Source organism: Emiliania huxleyi (assembly GCF_000372725.1).
Source record: "Emiliania huxleyi CCMP1516 unplaced genomic scaffold EMIHUscaffold_347, whole genome shotgun sequence".
Taxonomy (NCBI): Eukaryota; Haptophyta; order Isochrysidales; family Noelaerhabdaceae; genus Emiliania; species Emiliania huxleyi.
This window is the reverse complement of record NW_005199387.1, coordinates 69588-75663: the sequence shown is the minus strand read 5'-3', so window position 1 is coordinate 75663 and position 6076 is coordinate 69588.

Sequence of the window (6076 nt, the reverse complement as noted above, 5' to 3'; positions counted from 1 at the left end):
TGTGTGTGTGTGTGTGTATGAGAAAGAGAGAGTTGGAGGGGGGGAGGGTAGGCTGCGGCGAGATACGCCCGCGTGCGATGCTGCCGTCTCGCTTCAATCTCGCTTCGATCTCGCTGGAAGGCGCGCTTCAATCTCGCTTCAATCTCGCTTCAATCTCGCTTCAATCTCGCTTCAATCTCGCTTAAATCTCGCTTCAATCTCGGCACATCTCGGCTCTACCTCCGCGCGATGCTGCCGTCGAAGGAGACCGAGCGCGAGAACTGGACGGAGGAGGAGGAGTCTGGCTCCTGCATACCGATTCATTCATAATTAATGTTAATTATTAGAGGAATACGTCATTTATAATTAATGCAAATTGTTAGAGGAGGAGGTGTCTGGCTCCTGCATACCGATTCATTCATAGCTAACGTCAATTATTAGAGGAGGAATACGTCATTTATAATTAATGCAAACTGTTAGAGGGGGCGGAGCCAGGCTCCTGCGTCAAGATATCACGCCGGGATAAGGGCGGGGAGATGTGGGGAGATGTGGTGTGGTGCAGCGTATTCAAGGCACCGCGTGAGTACGAGGGGGTGCGAGCACAACACCGCGGATACGGCAACAGAATCCGAACACCAGCAGGCGTATTTCGCGTTTAGGGCGTGGAGGCGAGCACGTGGGGCTATGGGGGGATACGGGGAGATACAGGGAGATACAGGGAGATATGGAGAGATATGGGGAGATATGGGAGATACAGGGAGATATCGCTTCTAGGGCCCGGCTCCGACAGAGGCTCGTCCTCGGACAGGGCGGCGAGATATGGGGAGATACGAGGAGATATGGGGAGATATCGCTTCTAGGGTCCGGCTCCGACAGAGGCTCGTCCTCGGACAGGGCGGCGAGAGATGGGGAGATACGGGGAGATATGGGGAGATATCGCTTCTAGGGCCCGGCTCCGATAGAGGCTCGTCCTCGGACAGGGCGGCGAGAGATGGGGAGATACGGGGAGATATGGGGAGATATCGCTTCTAGGGCCCGGCTCCGACAGAGGCTCGTCCTCGGACAGGGCGGCGAGATATGGGGAGATACGGGGAGATATGGGGAGATATCGCTTCTAGGGCCCGGCTCCGATAGAGGCTCGTCCTCGGACAGGGCGGCGAGATATGGGGAGATACGGGGAGATACAGGGAGATATCCCGCTTCTAGGGTCCGGCTCCGACAGAGGCTCGTCCTCGGACAGGGCGGCGAGATATGGGGAGATACGGGGAGATATGGGGAGATATCGCTTCTAGGGCCCGGCTCCGATAGAGGCTCGTCCTCGGACAGGGCGGCGAGATATGGGGAGATACGGGGAGATATGGGGAGATATCGCTTCTAGGGCCCGGCTCCGACAGAGGCTCGTCCTCGGACAGGGCGGCGAGATATGGGGAGATACGGGGAGATACAGGGAGATATCGCTTCTAGGGCCCGGCTCCGACAGAGGCTCGTCCTCGGACAGGGCGGCGAGATATGGGGAGATACGGGGAGATATGGGGAGATATCGCTTCTAGGGCCCGGCTCCGACAGAGGCTCGTCCTCGGACAGGGCGGCGAGGGTGTTGTACGAGCGGTTCCTGAATGCGAGGCCACAGATAGTAAAACGGATGAGGTGACTGATTCAGAATGAGTGAACTCACTAAATGGTGTTTCCTCCGCCACACAAATCATTACCTGATAGCATGAGTATTCGATTCCTCCTCTCAACTAGTGTTGTTCCTCCGTGGCGGCGTGCCGGGCGAGACGGGCGTCTGTACCACGGGCGCCGCCTTGCACACGCCTCGCTCTCGCAGCGAGTCAAAGGTGGCCCACATGTCGGTCATCGCCTGGGGAGGGTTTAGAGAGCACTAACCATTCGTCGCTGGTTTTGCGAGTCGAGGGTGCCCACGGTTGGGTCATGTGAAGAGAGACACCGCCCAATGAGACAGCTGTGTGGGCATGAAAGCTACGGTGCAATGGTAGAACGATCGCCTGCGATGCTCCGCGCGGCAGAGAGGCGAGCTCGGGCAGGCCGTACCTCCGCCGCGCGTACCGCTCTCGCAGCGCTCTCCGCGCGCCAGACCGCCTGTGGAGAGCGAGGCGGTGAGCGGCGGTGGCGGCAGGCAAGGAGGCGAAGCGGCGGACGAGAGATGGCGGGAGTGGCAATCGGCGGCGGCGGGCGGAGGCGGCGGCGGGTGGTGGCGGTGGCGATGGAGGCGGCGGCGCGGATGGATATGGCAGCCGGGGCGGCGGTGGTGGCGACGGTGCCGCGACCGCGCCTGCACCGCGTGAAGACGGCATGCACCGCCACGCCGACGACAAAGGTGACGACGGCGACCGAGGCGTGGGCCAGCTCTCCTCGCGGCGCCTCGGAGGCGGACGCGTCGTCCTCCATGCCCACGGCCCAACCAGGCGCCGCCGCGCACTGGCACTAAAAAGAAGAAAACGCGCCGCGCGGTGACTCTTTTCTTGGATTTCTAAAAGAACGGAGTGCCGGCCACGCCCGAGACGAGCTCGGGCGATTTACCTCCGACAGTCGCGTGAACGTGGACATCTCCAAGACCAGAAGGCGGGCCAGAACTGCCAGCCGACAGCACCGTGCGCCCAAGTCCCTCCTCCGCCGGCGGCGTGGAATCCGATGTGTCAATTGACACAGCGGGTCCACCTCCGCCAGGAACAACTGCGGCCCGCGCCTCGCGGGCGCCGCTCTCCGCCTCTGGGGTGCGCGTGCCACTAAAAAGAAGAAACGCTCGTCCGCGAAGGCGACTCTTTTCTTGGAAATCGTTTCTCATTATTCCGGCGTGATGGTTGTGGACTTTGCCGAAGGGCTCCATCTTCACCTCTCGCATTCGTCAGCCACCGGTTACCTCAGAGACTATGGAAAGTTCACGTCATGACGGTTAGCCGCTGTCACGACCGTTAGCCGCTGTCACGACAGCTGGGAGCTGTCATGACAGCAAACGACACCCTCTCGACAGTAGCCACGCACCGTCAGCAGCAGCGGGCGTGAGTCACAGAATCTGCAAAACCCTTGCCCTCCTTCCTCCAGCATGTGCCGTGATGGGCTCCAGCGCTGGTTCATCTGCCGCTCAAAAATCTCACCCGAGCGAACGGCGTCAATCATCAACCGCGAGGATTGGGACCTTGAAATCCACGACCGCAAGCAAACGCGCAGAGCATTGAGCAACACACCTCGGGTATTGAACCTCTTGGCCATTGCCGAGCCACAATTGGCGTTGATCAGGAACTCTCATGTAGAGTACTCGGCTCTGCTACAAGAAAGCAGGCTCGCCCTACACCGGTAAATTCTGAGGTAGAGGAGCAGGAGTTTTGCAAAACGTGTGAGACCGCGTACAAACGCTGCTGTGCCTTTCACTCCTCCCTGGCAGCTAGCGCAAGACCTTTGGCCGCTGGCTCGGCGCGGCGGGCGTCGGGCCGGGCTGCGAGCCGCACACCAGGCTGCGCCACCTGGGGATCCGGCGCGACCCGATCCGCGATCGCGATGATCGGCGACTCGGTGGTCAACTCGAACCACCCTGGTGACGGTGGCGAGGGAGAGGAAGGGGGTCCATTAGCACCAGACAGCGAGAGGGGCAGGGAGGAAAGGGGGAGAGAGGAAGCCAACGCGACGTGCGCAGAGGATGAGGATATAAACTGGGACGACGCAGCGGAGGGGATAGACGAGGGAATCGAGGGACCGGAGGGCTTTCGCGACAGCGACGATGACGACGAAGGCAGGGGAGGAGACGGAGGGGCGACACGCAGGAGGAGCGAAATCGCGAACGGCCCGAGCAGAGAGGGCGACGGCGGAGCACGAGGGGGCAACGGAAACGCTACCAATGACGCGAACCGAGGCACGGGCGACGGCGGGGACGGGGAGGGCGACAGCGACGTCGAGGTTGACGCAACGGTATCGAGAGCGCCACCCAAAACAGGGCGGACAGCCATGGAGGTCACCGAATGGAGGGCGAACGGCACGATACGAAAAGGCAGGGCGCGGCGGAGAAGGAAGTGCCGAGGAGGCCATGGTGGAGGGGAGGGACGGGAGGACGAAAGAAGGGCGAGGAGGACGAGCGGCCCGCACAGGCCGCGAGCAGACAGCGCCTGCTGGCCATCTCGAGACATTCGCAAAGAACGCTAGCTACATGGGAGGGATTCGTGAAGGATGGATTGAAAAACATTCGAACAAAGAAGAGGCGACGGGAGGAACCGGCAGAGGATGCAGTGACGTGACACACACACACACACACACACACACACACACACACACACACACACACACACACACACACACACACACACACACACACACACACACACACACACACACACACACACACACACACTCACACACACATAAACGACACACCGCTCACCCACGCGCACCGGGCCTTGCACTTTAAATGCCGTGGGGCTCCTGTCGTTAGACGTGGAGACGCGAGGGTTGCCCCCCCTTGCCCCACCACCTCGTGTGTGTGGAGAAGTTTACCTTACCTTACCTTACCTACCCTCTGGGCGTACTAAAGCCGTAGTTACACGACGCGAATGCGGAATGGCCTCACTGACCGTCACCTCAGGGCCCTCCGGCCCGCGAGTGTGGGCGGCGCGTGAGCGTTTTCCCTTTACGTGTTACTTAGAAACAGTCAGACCATGTGGGCTCAAGGCCAGAAAAGGACGGAGCTACTTGCGCTCCCAGAACAGCGGCTGGAACATTAGGGCGTGGTGCTTGTCCTCTGGGCCCTCGTGGTGCTCGATGTTGCACGTGAGGAAGTTGAATTCGCTGGTCATTAATCGGAGCTGCACGCGGAGCATGCTCCAAAGCGGGAAATCGCCCGGCTTGGCATCGTCAGGGTGAAGGTCAAACACCGTGTCGTCGTCGAGCCACTTGTCGATGTCGGCTGGACAGGTCAGACGCTCAAACATGGCATCGAGAGGAGTTCGGGGGTCGAAGACTTGCGCGTGGAGCGCTGGACGATCCTCGGCCGTCGTGATTCTGCGCTGGAAGAGCTTCAAGAGCACCATGAGGAGGCCAGTGGTGAACTTGGCGAAGGGCATGATCTCGAAGCCGGGCTCCTCACCGTAGAACATGCAGATGCCCTCGGGGTAGCCGTCAGCGGGCTCTGGTGACAGGCCGAAAAGAAGCGGGCCGCTCGTAGTCGATATCCCGGCCGTCACTGCACCAGTACATCGGCCAGAAGCACGACTTGTGGACGAATCGCATGTGCCACAGCATGTTCGCGAGCTGCTCGGGCGTAGGTCGGCCGAGTGCTCAAGGTCGACGATGCTGCGGGCCGTGCCGCGGTGCAGCTCCTGCCCACCCTCCTACCTGTCGGAGCCTTGGCTCGTGACGCTCTGGATTGACGGCAAGAACAAGAACCTGGGCCGCTACTCCACTGCGGTGCACCCCTTCCTTCCCCTTCAAGACCTCAAGGACGCACACTAAAGGCTTTCTGAGCGTCTTTTAACTAACTTTCCACGTTGCCGGCATGCCGGGTGAAGGAGACTCAGTAACGATATGCAAGAACAAGAACCTGGGCAGTAACGATAACTTGGGCAGCAGCTGGGTCTGCCGTCGGCGTCGCCAATGGGCCGCCAGCTTGCCTTCCTTGTGCCATCGTCACCCCATGCCCCGGACCCAGCCGTCCAGGACACCGCCATCGGCTGTGATGGCGAGACTGTTGCGAGCATCCAGCCGACACAGCTCGACGACACACAGCAGCTCAACAAGACGAAAAAAAGAAATCACCAGTGTAGGACAAGTGCTCCCACCGTAGGCCCTGGTAGGCGCGCGTTGACCGTTGCGGTCTTATACATTAGAAATATTTAATTATTAGTTATCGTTCAATTCTTCGCGCGCAAAACCGAATTTGTCGAGAATAAAATTCTGGACAATGCCATATTCACATGCGCTGTCACATGCGACCAGAAGAGAGAGAGAGAGAGAGAGGAAGAGACAGTGCCGCGGCTCGGTCTGACGCTACGACTGTATATTCGAGCCGGCTAGTGGCGGCGCTGGTATTGGTCGCTGTGCCCTCTCGCGTGCGGGGCCACTGCACAATAGAAGGGGGGGGCGCCGGGGCATC